The following is a 26,126-nucleotide window of genomic DNA, read 5'->3' as shown; positions in this document are numbered from 1 at the left end:
CAAAGGCAAAAAAAAACTTTTAAGTTCATTAGACCACATTCGTTCTGTGTCAGAAACCTATGCTGTGTCATGATCAACTATTTAATTTTGGATTTAAAAAGTTTGAAGAAGAAATTTTTAATTGATTTGTAAAATCTTGACATTTGTTTTGTGTAAAAAAAACCCCATGTAATGTCAAAAATTTGATCACAATCCAAATTCAGAGCTGTATCACGCTTGAATGTGTTGTCCATACTTGCCCCAACTGTTCAGGGTTCGACCTCTGCGGTCGTATAAAGCTGCGCCCTGCGGAGCACCTGGTTTTATTTTATTTTTCTATTAAGTATAAGATAAAGTTCATTTATATAAAAATATAGCGAAATGCTGTATTAGGGAAACAAGTTATTTAGACCCGTGAGCCCCCCTTAAATTGGTGCAAAACTGGTTTACATTAAATTGTTTGTCCGTTTTATTGGTGTAGCCACATCATTGAATTTCATTTTTACTGGTTATACATTTGTATCATGCATATTAAAGTTTACAAATTTGAGGGGAATATGATATGAGGGTATGGTGTTGATACTTACATTTATTTTTTTAAGCGAAGGATATATACAATATGTAAAAACGTAAAATTAAGCTTAAAAATAACCTCATGCATTTTTGTAAGGTCAACTTTGCCAGAAGTAGTTGGAAATACTAAGTTTGTTAATACATGTATATCAACAGATAACCAAGTATGTTATAAATCATCTCAGTACCGAAAAAATGACTACTGAACTGCAAAAAAAATCCTAGAAAATTAACATAAATTTATGTGCATTATGTACCTGAATAACTAAATGTTCAGTAATTTTCTAGATGACATAAAAAAAAACACCTCACAAACAAATATTGACATGTTTCTTACATAAAGTTACTTGGTTGTCAAATGAAAGGTCAACATTTATGTTAAATACTTCGGGATATGCAGGGGCGGATCCAGCCATGTGAAAAAAAAGGGGGGGTCCCAACCCAGAGTAAAGGGTGGGTTCCAACTATATGCTCCCATTCAAATGCATTGATCCGCAAAAAAGGGGGTTCCAACCCCCCCCCCCCCCCCCCCCCCTGGATCCGCCAATGGGATATGTCACGTATAGTTCTTGACCGAGCAAGTTGGTATATATATATATCATTAAACTGCACGGTTCAAAAAAAAAAATATGAAGATGGGGTATGAGTTCGAGTCAGAAAACCTTCCACAGGAGACATAAAGGTGCAGAAGGTAGAGTTGTGCCAAAATTAATAACATTATTCTTTTAGTAAGAGCCTTCATTTATTTATTTCATTCGTATATTTCCCGGCGTATATTTTTCACGAAACTAGGTCACACTCATTTTCACTTTTGCACAGTTGCTTGTTGTGCGGAATGATTTTTCATAGTTACAACGTTGTCCTGATAACCTAATCTTAAGATGCTATTAATGCATTCTAATTAATTCAATTCAAATCGATCATGCTAGAATTTTCAAAAATCCTACTTGTCAACTAGAATGCTAGCTAGAATGATAAATTATGGTTTTACTTTCACATTTGCTATTTTTAGAATATATCGACAATGTTTTCCGAAAATGATGTCAGTTTGAAATTTAATTTACATAATATAGAGCGTTGAATGAACAGATACATTTGTATATAGCTGACAGTTCAGACTGACAGTAGTTGGTTGTTTGGGTATTATGCACACACTGCAAGTCATTTAGGAAACATTGCAACTTACTATTGATATTTATATAATAGTTAATAGCAATTATACTGTTTAACTTTTTTACAAATTAAACTGCTTTTATTTATCTAAAACGAAATTGACATTTTTTCCCCAGATACACAACATGCACAAACTATTAACAAACTTTGCAAGGGACTTTCAAAACAGTTTAATACTGTGACTTTTCGAATTTACATTCGCGTATAATAACCGCCAACTATGTATGGTATCGGTTGGCTACTAAAATGGTGGCAACACAAGACGTACGGATTTGAATTACATGCAGCCAGTCCAAAGTTAGTGACCTCGAATACTCCCCTATTTTCCCCCACCCCGTTTCTATATATATAAGTTAAGAGGTCTGTATATACATTGGGTTTTAAAAAATAAATATAAGATCATTTACATTTAAAAAAGGTGGCACTCTCCATCTCTTGGCTTCCCTTTTACAGATTGAGTCAGAGATTGTCACATAACTTAGATTTAATGAAATATTCGTTCTATTTCATATATAGTGAAGTTGCCAATACTATTTATTACCTAAAGTAACAACTTTTCTATGCAGTAAAATCAGTTTCTAATAATTGTACATCATGTACAAACTTAGGTTATTCAAATTTAAATATATTTTTTTCTATTTTAATGCGATACTCACGTTTAAAGTCAATTTAAATTTTGTTCTACTCGTGCTGCGAGATTATGTACCATTAACACGTCTATACTATGTACATAACACAAACTAATATACATATGAATTATGGTCGGTTATTAATTCTGACTGGAAGCTACTTTGATATATGTACTAGTTCTACTGAGAAAAATTACTAGACTTTAATATTGTATTTCTTTATTCCAGAAATTACAAAAGACATGGACTATGTGTATCGACTTCTACGTCCCGACGAAAACTATGCAAACGGCATAAAAGCAAAACATCCGAATTCTACAACGTCGGTTTTTAGACACGTCCTTGGTGGAAGTTGGGGTTCTACATCAAAGTACATTTCAACATGCGGAAGTTTGCAGGCCCTCAGGGATTTTGCATCGAAATCAAGGAGTCCTGGGAACATTATCAAAATAAAAATAGATACACTGCCGGAAAATGTTGAAATAATTGATCTCCGAGACTACTCCGAAAGGATGGAATACATTGAACACACTAATGATGAAGATGAAATAAGGAAGTTCAATAACTTTGCTAACAAATTTGAGGAAGTTCTGTTGGCAGGTTATATTCCAGCTAGCTGCATTCAGCTTGTTTAAATGAAGTTTCAACTTTTATTTATACTGCAACTTGTTGTGTTTATATCCTTAATACAGTAACATACTATATAGATATATTTTGTATAATGTAAATTTCATCCTGGAACCCTTTCTCCACAATCAGAAGTTCATTAAGGGATAAAAAGTAGTTTGACATTTGTGTTGCTATTTAAAAAGCTGTCAACGTATTAGTTTAAGTTGTAGAATAAAAACAATATTAGGTCTTTTTGTACTCTGCGCAAAACTGGAGAAGGGCTCGCCCTGTGCCAGTGTCTCAGCCTCATACAAACAAGTTTAAAGTTTTCTGACATTAACCTAATATTGTATATTTTTATGTACGTGCATGTTATTGTATTTTTATGATATACTAATTTATTCATCTACTTGTTTTGTTAATTTATAAGAAACATGTAACTATATATTATATAGCATGCGCGTTTTAAAATCTGTTTTTATAACCATGGATCTGTGATTCGTCATCTTTAATTTGTGATATGATTTTTAGACTTTTAAGTTTTATGTTTTCTGACTTTCAATATTTAATTATAGTTAAGAATTGTTTATACTGTTATTTCTTTTATTAATAAAATATTTATATTGATAATGACATTCTTATTTTGTCAATTTACTTCATTTTTAATAACATTCTTTTTTTTTAAATGAGAACTCGCAAAAAAATGAGGCCAATGAGGTTTAACATGCCAAATATGTGTTTCAGTCTCATCTTTTAAATAGTCGAAAAACCACATTACGTTCGAATTATACTTAAGAGCAGGTAAACAAAACAATAAATGATAAAATTGTGACAAATACGGCTAAGGTCATCTTTGTCAAGAATAATTAATTCAAAATTTCATATAAATTTTCTAGACTTATCATTAAAAGAATATGTGGTATGATTGTCAACAAGACAACTCTTCATACGAAACCAAATGGCACATAAATAAACTGTACGACCTTCAACTTTGAATAAAGACCATATCGCAAATTCAGCTGTAAAGCCCGCGAAATGAATAAAAAGAGTTAAAAAAAAAGAACGAAAAACACATTTGTAACACAGCATCAAACGACAACCACTGAATTTAAGGCTCCTGACTCAGGACATGCACATACATACAGAATGTGACGGGGTTTAAAATGTTAGCACTATCCCAACCATCTCCTAAACTGAGATAGAGTTGTAACAGACTGAGTACGATATAATGCCGGCGTCACACATTGGCGTACAGACCGGCGAGCACCAAACGTACAGAGAAAATTGACAAATTGGTATAAATTGTACGTTAGCACGCCAGAGGAACGCTAATTAATCGTTCAATGCGCGTTGCATAAGTTTGAAGTACGTCGAAATACAAAGGTTTACGCTTTGTGAACGCTATAAATCGAGGAAATTTTTATGCAGCTTAAAAATTTTCATCCATCTCAAGCGTGTGTTTAGCGTACACCTGTACGCTACACGCACGTAAAACATACGCTACAAGCGCGTTGAAAACGCTACAGATGAGTTTGAGACACGTTTAGGGTACGTTGTATACGCTTCAAGATCATTCGACTTTAACAAAAACGTATGCGGGTGTGTTTAAAACAAACATCCCATAATAGAACGTCCAAGATACGACCGGGACGCGTTTCAAATACGTTCATGAAACTTTTTTCCTTCGTAGCGTGCATTCCATCTACGTTAGACAAACGTCAGGGATACGAGAAAATACGTTTCTTGAACGCCCGATAAACGCTTAGGTACGCTTCTCGTACACGTTACAGATATGATTGACAGGTTGAACGCATCCGAAATTACTAGCGTATTGGCAGCGTATTTTTTAACACGCCCGGCGTACGTCGGATCGAGCTATACGCTGATGTGTGACGCCGGTATAAGAACGAACTATATATAAATCAGTTGAAAAACAACATTAACTCGTCAGATGGATACAAATAGAAACACATTTAACAAAAGCACAGAGTGGACGTGGCCGGGTACTTGTACATCTCAACAACAAAAAGACACTTAGTACATTAGATCTGAGGATACTCGCAGTTACTGACAGCTAGTTTAAAGCATCTTGTTCTTTCCACTTCCGCCTCTTCACCCTTGACCGATTATTGGCTTAAGGCGAACACTTGTGATATTAACAATGATGCGCAATACATCGGTTGGTAAAGGTAACGCCAATTCCAAATACATTATTGTTGACAAATTGTAACTCTTGAACTCTCTGCAGTGTTGAGGAGCAAAACTTGTAGCGACTAGACTTTACAAACTTCGTGAAGCAGGAAACGAACATTTACTGTGGATTTATTTTTATTCGTGGTATACCAATTTTCGTGGGTTTCGTGGGTCACAGCGAACCACGAATTTAAATATTCAACGAAGAATAATCCCGATAAATGTGTATGGAGTCGGATGTTTATTTCCGGTTATGTTATGCAGTTCTAGTATAGTGTTGACTAGCGATACACATTGTAACATAACACGTGTTTTTTATTGAAAGAAGATACAAGTATTTTAATTAAATCAATAATAAATATATCGAATATCAGTGATAATTTACTTTTTACAATTGATTAAAACTGTTCATGGAAAATAACTGCAAGTTGTTAATTACCGTGTCATAGTTTGGTTTACTAGTGATTGAAAATCAATAGGATTAAATAAGTAAGGGGATATTGCCCGTAGGTAATATTGTTTATGACAGGAACATTTATTTTCACACCTTTTATTTATATGACTGTTTATTATATCGTGATTAGGGAAATGAGCTTTCAATCAAAAAGTTTTAATTGCCTTATAGAATTCCGACAAGCATTTATAAATTGTAAAACAATCAAATAATTAGTTGTCTTTGTCCATTATTGTAATAGAAGTTTTCAATGAACACTTTAACCTAAAATGACCAAGCGAGGATTTTGACAATTCAAAACTTTTTCAATGAATTCCTTCTTTTTTGTTTGTTTTATTATTGATCAAACCAAGGAGGTTATATGATCTCCTAAATCAAAAAGAAATCCACGAATTACGTACCTGAATTTTTTTTTGTTTTTGTTATCAGCGATCCACGAATTTACGTATACCACGAAACGTCTTTTTTTCTCTATCCACGAAAATTGATACCCACGAAAATAAATGAATCCACAGTATACTGTAACTAGTTGTGTTTATTTCCTAAATATAGTAACACAGCTATAGTTTGTGCAATATCAATTTCATCATGGAACACTTTTTCCACAGTCAGGGGTTCATTAAGGGATGCAAATAAGTTTGAAATGTGTGTTACAATTTAAATATCTATGAATTTATTTATCTAAGTTGCAGTATAAAAACAATATTAGGTCAATGTCAGAAAAATATCGACTTTTTTGTACTCGGCGCAAAACTAGGGAAGGTCTCGGTAGAACCTCGCCCTACCCCAGTTTCTCAGCCTCGTACAAAAAAAGTTGATATCTTACTGACATTGACCTAATATTGTATATATACGAGTAAGATGACATTCCAACATTTGCGCCAGAATGTGAAGCATACCTAGGAACGTATATTAGTCGAGTAAGATAATGTGAACTGTAAATAGATATCGTCGTATTGCGGGTTAAAACTTTGTTGCACAATAAGAACGTGTCAATTTTTTTTTTATCTAGTAGACATTTTCTACATTTACACGTGATCCTATGATGACGTTGTCAATTTCATGTAAATTGCATTAGCAGCACCCCGTGCCTCCTGAGTTTTAAGCAATAATTTTCTATCTCAAGCGAGTAGCATGATATGAAAAATTAAAACTCAAAACGATCAAAGGAAAAATGCACAAAATAGCGATAATTGGATGTAACGTATATATACAAGAGATCAACCAATCGACACAAAAGTAAAAAAAAAATGAACTATAGAAAAACGTATCATCATCACCAACTAACAAGTGCTTTATTAACATAGACGCGTTCCAAAACTAGGAATAAACTATGCAACTTTTAAAAGTTCTTTAGTCAACCTAAGATTCCGCAAAATAGTTGGTGGCTTAAGTTCAGTGGCAAATATCTCATGCATGTTCAGGACGAAAACAAATGTAAAAGGTGGGTTCTGTTATAGAAGCCGTTCGGGATAAAGGTAGGAAAATTTTGGATTGACACGGAAAAATGAGGGTATGTTTAGGGACAGACCAACTGGCCTTACAATATAGGCCACCTACGTATACGGTTTCATTTTATTGAAAACGGTGTTACAAGTTGTCACTTTTGGTGCATATATTTTGATACTTCAAACAGATTGTAGGCACTTTTTATGGAATTAGGCTAATTCTGGTTTCAAAATGATATCACTTCCAATTATCCTTTTGAACGATGAAATGTCTACAAAACCAAATGCAAAAGAACTAATGGCTTTATAATGAACCAGTAAGAAAGTTTAGCATAAGTCAAAATCTAGATTGTGAATTTGATCTTGACTCCATAGGTCAGTGATCTCAAATAAAGAGATCACAGGTTATTCATTTGACAATGTATGGTTGAGGAGTTATACTGATTACAAATACATAAGGGGAGAAACATCCTATAAAGGATGACCGAAACATTACGACTTGTATTAGATGTGTTGAATTTGCGCCATGATATAAACAACTATTTGGCTAACGCAGTGTATCCTTAACTGTTACGGTTTCTTTGAAATAAAGATAACAAGCAAAGTTCAAACTTTAAAGCATAATCTTGGCCTTTGACATTGACCTGTATTAACTCAAAATGGCCTAAGTACTTTATATCAAAACATGTTAGGCCTATATGATCTATTGGTATGAATTTATTGAATAGGAGTCATAGTGATAATTAGTCTTGAATTGGTTGGGTATGTTCAATTTCAGTATAAAAACGTCTTAATTGTTAATGCCCCGTCGCGGCAAAGGGGACATTAAGTGTTACCCATTCAAATAATAACACCAACTGTAGTGGTATCAAACAGAGGTATAGTATTGTAATAACAAGATAACAGCCAATGAGTGTGTAAGTAAACTTTAAAATATCTTTGGTTAGCTTGCTTGCTAGCTGAACGGTGCAGTCATTATAAGGCAAAGTAAACTATCATCCTTCAAGATTATACTAGTGCGAGCGACAACTAATCAATCTGTCTGTAAGACTAGACTACTCCGAAAGCAGGGTATACAAAATAAGATGTGGTATGATTGCCAATGAGACAACTCTTCAAAAGAGACCAGAATGTCACAGAAATTAACAATCATAGGTAACGGTACGGCCTTCAACGAATGAGCAAAGTCACCCATAAAGGGCCCCGAAATAACAATGTAAAACAAATGCACACGAGAAAACTAACGGTCTCATTTATATAAAGTAATGAACGAGAAACAAATATGTGACACATAAACAAACGACAACCACTGAATTACAGGCTCCTGACTTGGGACAGACACATACATACATAATGTGGCGGGGTTAAACATGTTAGCGGGATCCCAACCCTCCCCTAACCTGGGACAGTGGTATATATATAACAGTACAACATAAGAACGAACTATAAAAAGCAGTTCAATAAGGCTTAACTCATCAGATGGACAAAAATACAAGTGGACGTAGTATACCTTACTGTATAATGACTTCAGGGTTCAGCTTACAAGCAAGCTAACCAAAGATAGTAATTTTACCTACACACTCATTGCAATCGGCTGTAACATATAAATACAATATGTTTCAGTTTAGACATTATTTAGTCAAACTATATCTTCCCGTTTGATTGCATTCATAGATTAAATGTATAGTTACTTCCCTTCCATAACTTACAGATAAAATATGCAAATATCGTATACCAATTTATTAGTTGACTTCTCGTTAATCTACTTTTATATAGATTTGAAACGTATACTATGATATGCCTGGTCCGGAAGAGTTGGGTTATCCAATATTGAATATTACTATATATACTTCCAGCTCAATATTTGACCAAGCCAATTCTTTTTGTTGTTTGAATATAAAATTATCCTATTTTGATAGGTTACCATATTTCAATACATTTTTCAATTTTGTTCCAATCGCTATATATTTGTACAGTCTTTGATTAAAACTTAAAATGTTCAACAAAATACTCATAAAGGACGTTTGAGACAGGGTTATGAATTCAGCGTTTTTATGATTTTAATAGTTTTGTTAACTGTTAATTTGTAATATTTCAACATATTTTACCCTTACGTTCGTTGTTTCTTACATCTACTTAGTTATCATTGTCATTTTGATACAACAAAATAGATTAATTCGGGGTTCTTCTTTTAAAAACAAGTGTGGACACAGATCAGTGTGGATAGCATGTTTGTATGGTTGACAGTGTTTTCGTGTATACAACTATATACATTCCTGTATTTATACTTTATCCATGTGCAACATTCTTTTGGGTTGTCCTTTCAACATTTTTAACTTTGGAAAAACTTCTTTTTGAATACGTTTATCATTTTTATTTTACCAAGGTGCGCTAATGGAACACATCGACAATTTCCCTTTCCTGGTGCATAGGGATGTTGTGCAAGAGGAACAGAAAGAGATATCAGCACTAGTGAAAATCGAACTAACAATGCGGAACCTATTATTTCTGAATTAAAAATGTGTTTTCTTAACGTATGTGGTATAAAATAAAAACTGTTATGTCCTGAATTTATAGAGATGATAAAAAAATATGATATTTGTTTGTTTACAGAAACAAAACTGTCTGAAATTGATATATTAAATATACCTGATGACTATATGTATTATTCTAAAATTAGAAAAAAAAATGTAAAAGAAAATCAGGGGGGATTGTAGTTATGTATAGAAATAAGTTAAACGGTTATTTAAACTTTATAAATACAGATTGTGAATTTGTACAGTGGGTTAAGATTTCAAAACTTTTATAAACCAGAAAACTGATAGTCTACAAGGTTGTGTTTATATTCCACCATCGAATTCGAAATATTCAACAAGTGAATCTTTCGATGAGGTAGAAAATGAGATGCTTAATATAAAAAACATAGAGAGTCTAAATTGTATTATTTTTGGTGATTTTAATGCAAAAACTGGTAGTTTACCAGACTATATTATACCGGACGAGAATCTGGTTGATATTTTTGAATTTAACTCAGACGAGGATATACTTTCGTATATGTTTGACTACGAAAATTTACCTAGAAACAGAGTTCCATTACACAGAGTTACAAGTTGTAATTGTGCCCCAAATAATTATGGACACAAACTTTTAAATGTATGTAAAAGAAATAACATCAGTCCTGAATGCGGTTCGATAAAATTGCTCCCCTTGTTTATTTCGCTCTCCTGTCAAATCATGTAATTTCGCTACCTCCAATGGTAGACGTTACAACGATGGGTGTCGTCAAGAAAGACACATTTAAAGGAATCAGCTAGGAATTAGACGATCACCATTGGTATAGGTGAGTTGTTTAATAGTTGTTGCATTGTGATAAATGCATGTTTTGGATTAATTCATAATCAGGAATAGCTGGGAAGGAAAGAAACGTGTTGCTACGTGAACCCGGAAAGGCAGGGACGAATTTCAAAAAAAAATCTAGAGACGATCATTCTGAGTGTGCCACCTACACATTCAAACGTGTAGACAAGCACAGTATCCCCTATCTATGTAATGTGTTTTCATAATTATGTGATATAGGGCAAAAAAAGGTAGCAGTTTTTTGTGTCGTGTTGTTAAGCATTTCCAGGGGAGATAATGTTATTTTTCACGGTGTGTTTGATAGGTTTGTTACATTGTAACATTATATAATACACACTGATAAAGTGGATTAAAATAGCCTCTCACACTCAATTAACTGAATTTCAATTATTCTATTTACCGTAGTGCTATTATATAAGACTTCGGAGGTTCATATCACTAATATTAAACGTTTTTATATTGGATTTTTTTTTACTACTGTTATTGAACGGTTCATAGTAAAAAAAAATCCGATAAAACCGTTGAATGTAAATATGAACCTCAGAAGTCTTATATATTGTCCTTTAATATAAGACCGGAGGTTCATATCATTTACATTCAACATTTTTTATCGATTTTTGTTTACTTTCAATGTTGAACGATTCTACGGTTCAACATTAGTAGTAAAACTGTTTTAAAAAATCCGATAAAAATTAATGGTTCAACATTGATAGTAAAAAAAATTCCGATAAACATGTTGAATGTAAATGATATGAAACTCTGAAGCCTTACATTATTGGACTATCGTTTATTAGTTCTTTATCCTAACTAAATGTTTTTTTGTGGTGTATAATTATTACAAAAAAGAGAGTCTTTTAAAAACACCAAAATACCTTTAAAACAATCCTACACTATCTGTTTACAGAATGAGATAGGTATTTCGTATTCTAAACCTAGTTTTTCTCACATGTTTGTTAGATATGTTGTAAATACATACAAATGTTTAGTACGTATACCCATCCCCTCCAGGGCCGTAACTACCTATGAGGCAGGCGAGGCAACTGCCTCCCCTAAATTTTCTACACCAATTTTTTTTTTTTTTTTTTTTAAAGTAATAAAATAAAATATTGACAATATGTAAACTAAGAACTTGAATTTTTATTATAAACAACACAAGTTTACAGTTTCAACAGTGTTATCAGGATACGTGATATATCTTTCATTCCCCGGATTTTTGATCGAAAGTGAACCATTTCGGTATTTGTTGTAGTTTTTTTTTTCGAGTGGCCATCCATCTGTTATTCATTAGTTTTTTTTACCTATGTCGTACGAGAACGCATATAAATTTTTGCTTTCGACAATTTTAAATAAAACTTAACTAATCACATTTATTTAGGGGCTCAATTAAGCAGAGGAAGTTCCCTTTGTATTGTGAATCTTTTATGATATCGGAACTTCGTTACCGACTGAATCAGTTTTTAACGTGTCTAGTCAGACAGTACGTCTCCCGATCGTACGAGAACATTATGGTCAATGCCTTAGTAGTTAAACACTCCCATTCGTTGTAGTTCTATTCATGTCTGTTCAGCTTTCAACAATATTGAAATTCAAGGTCCTCGATAAAAAAAAATTCTTGCGTTCTATATTATCTTGCTTTATATGTTTTTTTTTTTTTACTTATTGGTTTGATTTCTAACAAAATTATCTTTAAATACAGATAATAATTGTTTGCGAAACAAATTGCTTCCAGGTTCAAGCATTACTGATGAGTCTTAAAGTAAGGAAATCGAAGGAAAACGGTTAATTTTTGTTAGCCATTTTATTATTTTGAGAGAAAAAAAATCAGCGGTCACAATATATTTAATGTTTATAATTATAGTTCAAAGTACGGCCTTCAAGACGGAGCCTTGGCTCACCCGAACAGCAAACTCGGTTTGTTTTTGCATAAAAACTGCTTCTAGGTTTAAGCAATACTGATGAGTCTTAAAGTAAGGAAATCGAAGGAAAACAGGTTATGTTTAGCCATTTAAGTGAGGGAAAAAAATCGGCGGCGGCCCCAAACCCCTGCCTCCCATGAATTAGAACCCTAGTTACGGCCCTGCCCTCTATTTCAATTCATTAGTTCAAGATACAGCTCTGAAGAATATGCAATAACCTAACATTGATAATTTAGCTAACAATAGAATGAAATTCAAAACAGTGTGGCTGTGGCCATTGATTGACAGATTAAATTCATCCATTGACTGGGACAATTTACGTGAACGTTTGTCTGTAACGACCTCTGTTCACGACGTACCTACGATAGACATTTAAACTGTGGGGTCACCAAAGGTTTCTTAACGCCTTTAATTATAAAATAATTCGAAAAATTAATCAGGAATAACCTTTATGTTTTGATTTATACAATTGATATAAATCAAAACATCGTTTTATTTCTGATTAATTGTTCGAATGACTTTATTAAGGTGTTGAGAACCTTTGGTGACCCCATAGTTTAAGTGTCTTTAAAAAGTACATAGTGAGCAGTGATCGTTACATACAAACGTTCACCTAAATGGTCCCAGTCAATGGATGAATTTGATGTGTCAATCAATGGCCACAGCCACACTGTTTTGAATTTCATTCTAAGTTCAGTTCATCTTTCTAACAAGTGAAGACCAATGAAAATATTTGATATGATTTGAAAACATGGTCAATTAAGTAGGATCTTGTGGTTTCGTAGACATAAATGATAATTCAACATTTTCGATTTATATTTTTTTTTTATTTCATATTCTAGTATATTTAATAACATGTTTATATTTTGTGACGCATCTGATGTATAAATCCAGTGCCAGATCCTGGAAAGAGCTCTTAGTTCCGATCCGTTTGTACGGGGAACATATGGTTGCAACCCGGCCCCTCTTTAATTGCCTGTTCGATTTTTTGTTTGCAGTGTCGAAAAGGGAGAAAGACAGTAGTTTTATCAAGAAGTTATGTGAAAGTTCTGCTATACATCTGACAGTCAGGAATAATTCTGAAGTACACATGTCGACCAGAGGCATGGAACTGAGAGTAGAGGGTACCAGATGCTTATCTGAGATTCCAATTTGAACTAAAGAAAGCAATATATAAAGATATGTTGGAGAAATAATCTATATGAATAAAGTTATGCCACAAAAGGAACTTCTTTTTTTTATATACAGAATTTGTCAAACGTATCCATAACATCTAAGAGATGTGAATGCATCCTTCATAGCCTTGTAATACTGATGGTAATAATTTATATAATTTCTGAGATGATATAGCAGTACCATTGGTTTCCCCTTTCTCCTTCTTCAAAGAACTTGATCATCTGAACTCTGAAATTGGAGTCCTGTTCAAGAACAGTTAAAAGAGCATATGCTTAATTTTCGTTATTTTTTAGAATCATCATTTTTTTTTTAAAATGAAACAGGTTGTACATTCTACATTAAATATGACAGTCAACCGTAAATGTTAACACCCCAAAAAGGTCTTTAGTATATTCATTTTTCAACTTACAGAATATGTCAAAGGTTTAAGTATCCCAAACATTACCGTTTGACTTGAGTTTTTGATTTGTCAATATCAAGCAAACTCGATATTTTCCCTAACATCATAATAGTTCCGTTTTATTATTATTGAAAAAACAAAGGACTAACTCTTGTACAAAACTGTAACAGATTATCAAAGACTGTCTAGTTAGTACAATTTTAACCTAAGCTCCTGCTCTTTAAGCACCGTCTTAGCAACGGCTTGGTTGATTGTAAGTGTTTTCAAGAATATAGGCGGATTCGGAGCGGGGGGGGGGGGTTGATTAAACATAGCCCCCCCCCAATGTAAAATTTCTGGATCCGCCACTGAATATTGGTTTGAACAGTGCGATGGAAGTCTTCAAATGTATATAAAGAATATAATAATGAAAGTCTTTGTGAAGGTTATTTACATACGAGAACGAAAATTTAACATTCAAATTGCGAAAAAGAGTGAGGAGTAATTTAAAACACAAAACAAAAACCAACTGCAATCAACAAATAAGACGCAAAGAGTCACAAGAAATTAAAAAAAGCCCATTCGCGGGCAACTACCGACTTATTATACTGTTAATATGACACTCGAGAATTAGACGCAAACTAAATTACAAGAAATTGCAAGATCAATAAATGATGTATAAAAAATAATTCCGAACAACAATTGGTTAACACAAACAAAAGGAATACAACGATATAAATCTATGCTACCCCAAAAAGTCAACTTCACAATGGTCAACCAATCCGGGTTACTGTATAACTAAGTGTAACAAAATGTGTAACAAAACTTTTTAAAATAATACAGAAATTATGACTGTCGGTGTAATTGTAATTGTTTAAGAAAAAAACATGTCAAGCATGTAAATATTATTTTTAAAAAAATAGTTTTAATCACTTAAAAGTCATGTGATGTTACATATATAGGACGGGTGTGTTCGATGCGTAAATTAATTAACAAAACCCTGTCATATAACATCCAACTTTGAAGTTGCGTCTAAATGTCAAATTTAGGTGTGCCACTTTGGGAATGGTCTTAAACGATTGACAATTCATTTCTCGATTTTTGTAATTTTTCCCAGATTTTTTCTATGTCGGGCAAAAAAAAGTAGCAGTTTATAAGGAGGCCTCCTAAATGACGTAACAGCTTGACTTATGATCGTTTCAAAAACGATTGTTTGCACGTTGCATTGTGAACAATTGTACAATGTGAAAATAAAACAACCTGAATGCAAATATTTTTAATGACTTTAGGGAAAGTAACTTTTGTGACATCTTGACAACCGTATACAAAGTTCATTACACTTTTCTACCTTCTAAACACAAGAGGTCGAATTCTTTTGTTCTATTTAAACCGCATATCGGACTGACATGTCTATAGCAAACTCAAGAGTAGGTAATGATAGAGGTATTGGTAAAAAAACTTGTAATGACACAAGTGTTATTGACTATTTATTATTGTCATCTAATTTATTTCTTAATAGTTACCCACAAGGACGCGGTGTGTCAGTGTAAGATCAGCCCGATGGCCGGAGGCCAGAGGGTGATCTAAGTTAAACACTGATACACCAAGTCCGACTGGGATAACTATTTTACATCCCAGCTGTATTAGATTAGACGAAAAACCATTTACAAATCATTAAATCTAGTTTAGAACGCCACACAACCATAAAAATATACTTTATATATTACTATATGATGTATACCCTTTTTGACCCCCAAACACGATGAATAGATATCAAACAATGTCAACTCGCCCTACTTGCCAATCGGCCCACACTATATCGCCACTTTATAAAAATATCGTCCCACTTTTGTTTACCGACTTGCCCCACTTTGAAAAAGTGTAAAATCAAATTGAACAATCAGTCTGAAAACTCACTAATTAACGAAAAAGGTTAAAACCCCACTGAATAAAGGTCTGACAACTCGCCCAACTTATAAAAAGATCTTGCTTCCTTTAAGTATGTCAAATTACTATTTTTCGTATCCAGTCGTCCTGGTGTAGTGGTATGTCTCGTGGCTTGATATGATAAAGGTCTTAAGTACGAATCCCAGCATATACACTGGATTTTTTCTACGTGAATTTTGATAGATAGTCTTCCCGTATAATTAATTATAAGTTTTATAGTGGATTTGACATTCCCGCCAAATGTTACATAACAAAGGAAAGCATGCATAACAAAGAAACTCAAACTGGGGTGATCTGGATGGGGTGATCCGGCTCAGATCACCCCTGTTAGAACAAAGGAGCTGGGATGTAACAGTTGTTAAAGAGTTCGATATTATGGCATTTGATCCATTGGTCTCAGATGTCCATTGCCAATTACATTTAGTTATTCAAGCTCCAGTGATTTCATATAATTGTAATGACGAACTCTCACAATTTTGTAGTGAAAAATATGTCAAGTGGAGAAAAGAAAAGTGTTCAGAATTTTTAGATAATGTTAAAAGTGATCATGATTGTCAGTTAGAACAAATACTTTTAGAATTAGATAGTTATAAAGAGGTACAACAAGGGATTCATCAAAATGAGATTAGTAAAGTTGTAGAGATAATTAGTAACTTTTTTCATCAGTTGCTACAAAAACTTTTGGTAAATACAATCCGTTTAAAAATCCCAAACCAAAAAGCGACAATAAACATTGGTTTAACAAGCAATGCTTTGATAGTAGAAACAAATTTCATAAAGCGCGGAAAAGGTACAGTTTTATAACAAATGCTGAAAATCGAAAACATATGAAAAATGCAAGCAAAAGCTATAAAATGGAAATTTCTAAAGCATATGAACTGTACCAAAGAAATATTGGAAATAAATTACGCTAGACCAAAAAATCAGATAGTAAAAAGTTTTGGAATATTTTGAATAGTATTGGGTCAAATAAAAAAAAGGCGTAGACCCTGAAATTTCTATTGAAGCTCTCTATGACTATTTTAAAGATATGAATAGATGTGACTCAAATACTGAGGAACCAGAAGTTCATTTTAATGTACATAATTTACCAGATGAATTGTATAGCTTATTGAATGGTGCTGTAACCGAAGATGAGATTTTAAAAAGTGTAAAAAACTTAAAAAATGATAAAGCTAATGGATGTGACAAAATAATTAATGAATATATAAAATGTACTGTATATGATCTTGTGCCAATGTATGTTAAACTTTTTAATTTAGTATTAGATACAGGAATAGTTCCAGAGTTATGGTCTCTTGGTATTATGATTCCTATTTTTAAGAATAAAGGTTCCAAAGCAGACCCTGCAAATTATAAAGGTGTAACATTAAACTCTTGTTTAGGAAAAACTTTTTCATCAATAATAAATGAGAGATTAAATAGTTTCTCAGATGAAGTTGAACTTATATCAGAATCTCAGGCTGGATTTAGAAAAGGATTTTCAACTACCGATAATATTTTTGTGCTGCATTCAATTTTATCTATATTTTTTTCGATGGGCAAAATATTATTTTGCACATTTGTGGATTTTAAGAGAGCATTTGACACTGTTTTGAGAACAGGGTTATGGCAAAAGTTACAAAAATCTCACATTACTGAGAAAATATTTACAGTTATTTATAATATGTATCAAAATATAAAGACATGTGTTCGATATGGTAACCAAAGTTCAACTTTCTTCAACTGTGGTGTTGGTGTTAGGCAGGGTGAAAATTTATCACCGTTTTTGTTTTCGGTGTTTTTAAATGATTTGGAAAACTTTTTTGTGGAAAATGATGTAAAAGATTTAGAATGTATTTCTAAAAACTGTGAAGAATTGTTACAAGTGTTGGTTGAAATCTTTGTAATTTTGTACGCAGATGACACTGTTATTATGTCTGATAGTAAGGAAGAACTACAACATGCACTCGATGTTTTTGAACAATATTGTAACATATGGAAACTCCAAGTTAATATAGATAAAACAAAAACTATTGTGTTTAGTAAAAAAAAGGTACGAGACAACTTTTTTCATGTATATGGTAATGCTATTATTAGAAGTTGTAGGTTCTTACAATTATTTAGGAATAACTTTTAATTATAAAGGTAATTTTTGTACTGCTAGAAAAAGAATTTTTGATCAAGCACAAAAAACAATGTTTGCTCTCTACAGGAAGATAAAACATATATCATTGCCTATTGATATTCAGTAACAACACTTCGATGCTGTAATCGTACCTATATTATTATATTCATCAGAGGTTTGGGGGTATGAAAATAAACAGAATATTGAGAAAATGCATTTGCAATTCTGTAAAAATATTCTTGGTGTTCGGAATAGTACACCAAATGTTATGGTTTACGGAGAATTAGGTCGGGTTCCGTTAGATATCTCTATAAAACTTAGGATGGCATCATTATGGTGCAGAACTATTAAAACAGAGGGCAAACAGTCAAATATCATTCTAAGACTTATGATTAAACTACATGAAACTAATCCTACCAAATTTAAATGGATTCAATATGTAAAATCCATATTTGATGATACAGGTCTTAGTTTTATATGGAACGATCAATTAGTTGTAAATATTGATTGGTTAAAAAGTATGGTTAAACAGCGATTACAGCAGATTTCAGTGAGTATGTAGTTAATTGTAATATCTTTGATTAGCTTGCTTGTTAGCTGAACCGTGAAGTCATTGATTGGTAAGGTATACTACCCTTCTTTTAAAGTAGCTTAGTCCTACACAGAGATAGATTGGTTATCTGTTGGGCTAGTCTACTATTAAAGGAGGGTAGTTTACCTAACCTAACAATGACTTCACGGTTCAGCTAGCAAGCAAGCTAACCAAAGATATTACATTTAGCTACATACTCACTGAAATCTGCTGTAACAGATCAGTACTATCAGCATTGGTTTTCGCAGATACATAATGCATCTAGGGGTGAATTCTATTCTTTATTCAAACTCGAGTTTGGTTTGGAACCGTATCTATTGCGATTATTACCCAAGGACAGATATTACATATCTAAACTTCGATGCTCGAATTTGAAGTTACCTATTGAGACGGGTAGATGGGCGGGGATCGCGCGGGAAAATAGAATATGTACATTATGTAATGAGGGACTAGGGGATGAGTTTCATATATTGTTTACCTGTAAAAATGCTGATGTTTCTGCTCTTAGATTAAAGTTTATACCAAATTACTAATGAATCCAAGCAAGAACAAATTCACTGGCTTGTTGTCTATATGTAACGTACAAGTTCAAAGGAAATTATCAATTTTCGTGAAGAAAATCATAAAATACTTAATCTAAATATACCAATTGTCTTTTAAAATATACTATGTATTTGTGTTTCGTTTGTCCTGTCTCGCTATGTATTATCTTAATATGTTTGTATATATTGTCCTCTTGTACACAAGTATGTGTCTGAGGTTATGAATAAAATCTTGAATCTTGAATTCTTGACAATGTAGATGAGAGCGCTCCAACCCTGAAGAGATTTACTGAAAGAAGCAGATGATTTCAAGTATTGCCAAATCCGATAAATATGTTTCACAATTTTCATTATGGATAGCAGCAAGAAGAGGAACCACATAAGATACACTTCTGCATGATGCAAGATGGTCACCGAGGACCTGCAAGCATGTAATATTTGTATGGTTCTATTTATGTTACTTTGAGGTGTTAATTTCTTACTTGGGTTTGTCCTCATTAAGTTATAATTTGTTCAGGATTTTTCCAGTGTCATTAGTAAGTGAGTTTTTCTAAATGTCCAAATTGTTTCTATGGAGATATATAATGGATTTTCATTTGTAAGTAACAACCATATACGAGATCTCGCAGATATATACCAATACAGATGCTCATAACTCATACAAGCTAATAAAATCTCTAAGATTTGAACAGGACTGACCGACAAAAGGATTAAAACATTTGATTTGCTAACATAACCAGCACAGCATGTACAAATGTATAAGTGAATGATCAGTTACACTCAGGACCTATCAGTGAGACAAAACTACCTATCATTATACTGCTAGTAGCACGATCATTGTTAGGTAAATTTGTGCTTTTTTGTTTGGCTTTTGGACAAAAAAAATGTTTTGTTTGTGTGTTAATAAAATGCTTTAATCCCACCATAAATACATACATTGAATGGATGCTACTTTAAACGCTCATTTTACTGTAAGTTTTTATCATATAACATTACAGCAGATCATGTGCAATTGTGAGTTGTGTGTTAAATCTTTATTTTACAAAAACACATTTGCATAACAATGAACTGAGCTAAAATAAAAGCAATTCACTTTGATAAAAAGCTCAGGCTTCGATTCCATAATCATGTCCTTCCAGAGGCAGATCATGGGGTAGGGGTTCTCTGGTTGGAATCCCCCTTTTGTGGCCAATCAATTCTTATGAATTGGACATATGGTTGCACCCCACCCCACCAACTACATCAACTACCAAAGCCCTACTCTCTCCTGGGTTGGAAACCTCTTTTATACATGTACAGTGATTTTTGAAATAATTTAATCAAAATCAAATAACTTCATCAGCTCTTACTCAGAATGTGGACAATTTTATAAAATTCTTTTGACAGCTTCCGACATACTAAAGTTAAACCTTTTTTGCAGGATCAAAACAATTCTTTTCTTTAAAATGCTAAAAGCATTTTTTACAGTGTTATTTCATTTCCCTATACTTGCTTGTTAATGCATATGACTTACAGATATAGATTTGGAAAGGGTATAAATAAAAATGACAAGTACCACACTGTCCACACAAGTGACTATATTTATCAGACAATGAAAATCAAGGAACGATAACTGTGTTCGCGGAATAGCGTTTGGTTGACACAAATTCTGTATTGTATGAATTAGGCTTCATCATTGATACATGTGATGTCTTCATCAAGTTCATCAAGTTCGACTGCATTTTCATCTGTATGTCTTTCAGTATCCCTCTCAAACCGTCCGCCATGTTTTATTCCAACTATCGTCATGATAATGGTGAAAAACATCATACATCCTCCATAAAACACCAACTGATGAAGAAACATGTCATAACCTTGGTATTCGTAAAGATATCCAAGTACCCAAAGATACGAAACGCCACCTAAAGCACCACCCATTAGGGCAAATGTGATCGCTATCCCCGTAAATTCAACATGGAAGTCTCCCCAACCAATTCCGGTTGGGAATAATTGTGAAAGAAAGAATCCCATTGGACACGTCAGAACCCAAAGGGCAAGATCGTTTTCGCGTGCAAATATTTCCAGTAGGATAGCAGTTACTAGAACGCCAGATGCTTCAATTACGATCAGAATACGGACCGGTATGAATCTGCCTGTTAACAATCCAGTCAGTCTGCCTATCGCAAAACAGATCCAGAATGTTGTGTTTATTAGAGAACCGTCATCTCCGGAAAATTTATGTTTATCAATGGCATAACTCCTAATAAATTTGCTGTACATTCTCTCGCCACCAACTGCGTTGAAAAAATATAAGAATATTAGCAGAAATATCTGCACACCAAAACAGCGATTACCATCTGCGCACGTTGCCGGATCCACTAACTTGACTGCTTTCCGAAAGTTTGATTCTTTTATTTCACCTGGAACATGCACATGCGTGTAGACTGTTGTACGATTGCAAAATTGATACAGAAAAAATACAACAGATAATGAAGCAACTATGATTGACACAATCAAGTAGGACGATTCTATTTTCGACTCTTTAAGAAATATTACTGCAATTGTGTTATTCGTGGTAGTGGCTGTTACAGTTACCGGATCAATTACAAACGGTGATTTTGTTCCGTTTATGCTTGATGCATTTGTTATATCTAGCGATGGGGCGAGGACAGCTAAGAAAGGATTGGCAATTTGTGGAACGATGAAGGATCCCATTCCGAAACCAAAATGTAAGATGTGAAGTGGTCCAGTTGCCTTCCGTTTCCAGAGATTTAAAATCAGTTTCTGCCCAGCTGTGGAATAATAAATTGATTTTAATATCAATCAACAATTTATGTTTGTTTTGTTTGAATAATTGTTTTCGATTGCTTTCTTATTTCGATAATCGATAAAAAAAAAAAAAAAACCACACACATGTTGAATTGCAGGATAAACAAAAACATTTCATATATATATATAGCGTAGCAAACTTTAAAATGCTTTCAACGTACTGGCTTTGAAGCAGGAGAAAATGCAGCAAATGCCTATCTATACTTAATATTTTCCAAACTCGAAGTGAGCAATCTGCCACTGAGTCAATAGGTTTCAACTATACATCATAGGAAACGTCTGGTTATATAAAAGGTCGACACCCAAGTATTGCGCAGTACTTGAGGGTTTGGAATCATAATTGGATGTTCCTCAAGTCTGTATTCTTTAGTTTTTGTAGCCATTTTCTCTAATCTCTATAAATTTTGCACACGAGTCTGACAGTGTTTTCCCTGTATTTTAACACACCTTTATTCTCTTCCTTTTTTTTATTTTTTCGGCCCATTGTTTTTCTATTTTCCTCTTTGTTTAGTCCTTTCTTCTGCACTTTTTGGCAATTGCTCTATATTCTGTAAACCCCATCTAGACCCTAATATTTAAAGGCATGTAAATTTAATACCTTCAGTTGATGTGTTTGTTTGTACTCTTGATGTTAATGTTTAGGTTTACAACGTTTTTAATGCTATAATTACTCACCTATATTTATCACTCCTTCAAATGTACCGCCTATTACCAATAAAACTCCTAACATACCAACGTTCGATGAATAAGGTGCTATGATGGTCGCTATGGCCGCTCCGTCCAAACTTATGGCTATCATTAAGTCGCAGTAGTTCCCGAGTTTGTCGACTAAGGGACCGCCAATGAATGACCCAATGAAATAGCCAAAACTACGTCCGGAAATTGCTCGTGAAACCAGTTCATAGTCAGAGTTTGTTTTAATGATCAGGTCTTTCTGTGTTGTTCCTGATATTTCTGTGTAAAGACCCTACAAAAGAGTTGTTTGACATTTAGTCATATCGCGAATTCCCTGCCATTCTTTTAATGACAAATTTGAATAGTAAGGTGCATTTATCTGTTAAGGGAAGTCAACTAGTAGATTTGTAAAAAAAAAAACGCAAAACATATGTATGAACCTGATGTTCAGTAGTTGCATGTCGTTTGTTGATGTGGTTTCTTAGTTTTTCTCGTGTTTTTTTTAATATACAATGTATATTAGACCGTTGGTTTTCCTGTTTGAATGGTTTTACACTGGTAATTTTTTACTATCGATGCTTAACTGTACTGTCCAGGCGAGCTGATATCCCAAATAGTGTTTGGTTTTTTATTTATAAATATTTTATGTTCGTTTGAGTTGACGAACAAGAACATAAATGTATTTATCAATGTTATAAAGAACACGTGTATTTGTTGTGACATTTGTCACATGACTAGATATACCTGTTTAAGGTATACTCTAAAGTAATAAGTATTTCACGAGCTAATATAAGCGGGAAGAATTGTAACGGTAAATCTGTGTGTAATTATGTGTCATTCGACGCTTGCATTTCGGACAGTTCAGTCTGTGTCATTTTGGTCTCTTGTGGATAGTTGTCTCATTGACAATCATATCACATCTTCTTTAATCTATTTACAGCCTTCGCACGGTCGGTTTATTATATGACCTACCTATACCATGCATTAGTTAGCATGAAGTATATGCTACTGGACGTTTAATAACCAATTATGTACGTACATTGTATCAATCAATTTTTGAAGATCAAGATTTTTATCTTACAAAATGTACCTCCTTTACATTTCTAGGAATATAATTGGTTAAAAGCGTCCTCGTGGAAACCGTGTATACATTTTGTATTTAATATTAGGTAAGTTGGGAGGCGGGGCTTATTCCATACACGGTTAGAAGTGGAGCTACGTCCCTTTATATTCCATATAAGGTAATAAGGAGGCGGGGCTTATTTCATACACGGTTAGTAGTGGTGTTACGTCCCTTTCGAAAAACAAACCAGTACTGAGAAAAAATCTTAAAGGTTTCAACAGACGAAGAAAGTGATGACAAAGTGAAATAAATTCAGAGAACACATTTAAATCTAAGGAGCTGTCATTGTGTGCATCATCTTAATGCTAACTGTATTGAAGACTTGCTCATTTTGATAGGTCACTAGTCTAAATTTTACACGTTAAGATAGTCGGTAAGATAAATTCGTTACATAGTGTGCTAGTTCGCGCGAATCCCCATATGGAATTTACTGACCCCATATATACCGTATTAGGTCACTAGCACACTATGTAACTAATAATAATACCATAGGTGTATTGGGTTACTATCAATACTTTATCGATGAGTGTCAAGGATTTAAGTTATATCTTAAATGTTTCCTTATTTGATATTTAATTGAGATAAACGCATTGCCGATATGAAATTTTTTGAAGTTGAAATAGAGTGTCCCTGATTTTTTATATAAATTATTCAGGCCGTCGATTTTCTCGTTAAAAACCGTGGCAAAACTTTGTCATCTTTTTATGAGGGTTCGGATATGGTTTTAAAAAAAATGAAATAGAAAAAACGGACCAAAAATAATAAAACAAATATAATGAGGTGCTAAAATGTAAAAAAAAAATAAAATAAATAGTAGTTGGCAAAAGTATACGAGTACAGAAAAATAGCAAAAAAAGTTAAAGAATACAGAAATAAAGGATCCCCATCAAGACCCTCTTTAATACATGTACAATGTAGTTGACGATACAAGTTTGTCTAGCAGTGAGATAAAAATGAGATACAAATTAAATTGATCTCCTAAGGTCAAACGAACTATATAGTGATATGGGTTAATCTAGATTAAATGTCAGCACATATGAGCAGGTTAATATTATAAGTTATTTTCTGGCAAACAAAATGTATTACTATTGAAATAGTGGCATCAATAGGATAAAAAGAGCAAAAAGAAACTCAACTGACGAGTGTAAGCTATAACAAAAACAAAAACAAAAGAAATACGAAAACAAAATGACAAAAAAGGATAAAAACACGTACCACCTTTAAAATTAATGGAAGACGCAGCAGTATGAACACTTTGAAGTCTACTGACACTATAATGTCGCATTTGAAAGGAATGATTTAAGCTGACCCCTCTTGCATTCGAAGGGACATACATGTATGTGTCCAAACCGGCTGTGCCTAGAGCGTGGTTGAAAGTATGTGAACACATGTCCAAATGTTTAATTAATGCAAACATCTGTTCATTACAGTATTTCTCTGATAGTTCTGATTGATCCATTGGCCTGACATACAAACTGTAACAACATTAAACCAACGGTGGGAAGAGGATTACAAACAGTAGAAATTGTGTAATGGTCGTTTCTTTTACATCTTTTCATGTACATTGAATCCATGTTAACGCTGCCCTCCCGATCTGATTTAGATACGTATTTATAACTCCGGTACACTCACTTGAGTTAGGGTTTTACTGTTGGACCAGAGCATTTCAGTGGTGAACGTCTTTCCGATACTATACACATTATTGAAAGAAAATATTCCATACATGTACTTACTATCATAGCCCATGTTAGCACTAGGAAAATTGTTTTGATTATCTTTTGCGTTAATGTATATTCCGAGTTTTCATTTTCATTTTCTCTCCTTTCTACCTTCACCATCTTAGCGAAAACATAGAGCTATTTACATGTGGATGTCTCTTGACTATTCGTTTACGGTAAAAGGACTTAAAAATAGGATCAAGTTTATAGGTCAGAGACAAAAATAGAAGCACACATTTATACCAAAGACCCCCCAGAATATTTTATTATTTTACAAATCTGATAATGTACAATAATAACGCACTTGAAATAGTTTATGCTGATACAAGTTATCTATAACTCGAATAATTCAAGCCCTTACCGTCTCCGATTCTCTCCACCTTTCGAGGTTATGTAATGATTGATAGTGAGCGTAATATAACGACTGGGTTAAGTTATTTACGACAAAAGCTGTGACACTAAATATTATCTTTATCGTTAGAAGCATTGACAGATTAAATTGAATCCAAGGGTAAAATCATTATAGATTGGATCTTGGTCGAAGGGGTCATGACACAGTAAAAGGAATTAAAAAACCATTGCAGAAGATAAAACACGTATATATTTTTTAACAGCAAAAAAAAAAAAAAAAACACCAACGAAAAGGCGGTTGGTGTTCGGCAAGGCCTTGAATTGTTCGAGTTGTTCTAATTTGTACTCGAGGTAAATATAAGTAGGAAGATGTGGTA

General features: G+C 33.4%; 1 long non-coding RNA gene across 1 annotated transcript; it reads right to left on the bottom strand.

Annotated features, from left to right (window-relative positions):
* Positions 1-20,631: 20,631 nt before the first annotated feature.
* Positions 20,632-25,571, bottom strand: LOC143075913 (uncharacterized). The gene is made up of 3 exons (XR_012978460.1): positions 25,414-25,571; positions 22,558-22,849; positions 20,632-21,845 (listed from the first exon to the last, which is right to left on the bottom strand). It is a non-coding gene; the product is annotated as an uncharacterized LOC143075913 (long non-coding RNA).
* Between the last annotated feature and the right edge of the window lie 555 nt (positions 25,572-26,126).

The sequence above is a fragment of the Mytilus galloprovincialis genome, chromosome 5 (assembly GCF_965363235.1).
Source record: "Mytilus galloprovincialis chromosome 5, xbMytGall1.hap1.1, whole genome shotgun sequence".
NCBI lineage: Eukaryota > Metazoa > Mollusca > Bivalvia > Mytilida > Mytilidae > Mytilus > Mytilus galloprovincialis.
Note: the sequence above shows the minus strand (reverse complement) of the source record. Positions and strands in the feature narration are given on the sequence as shown.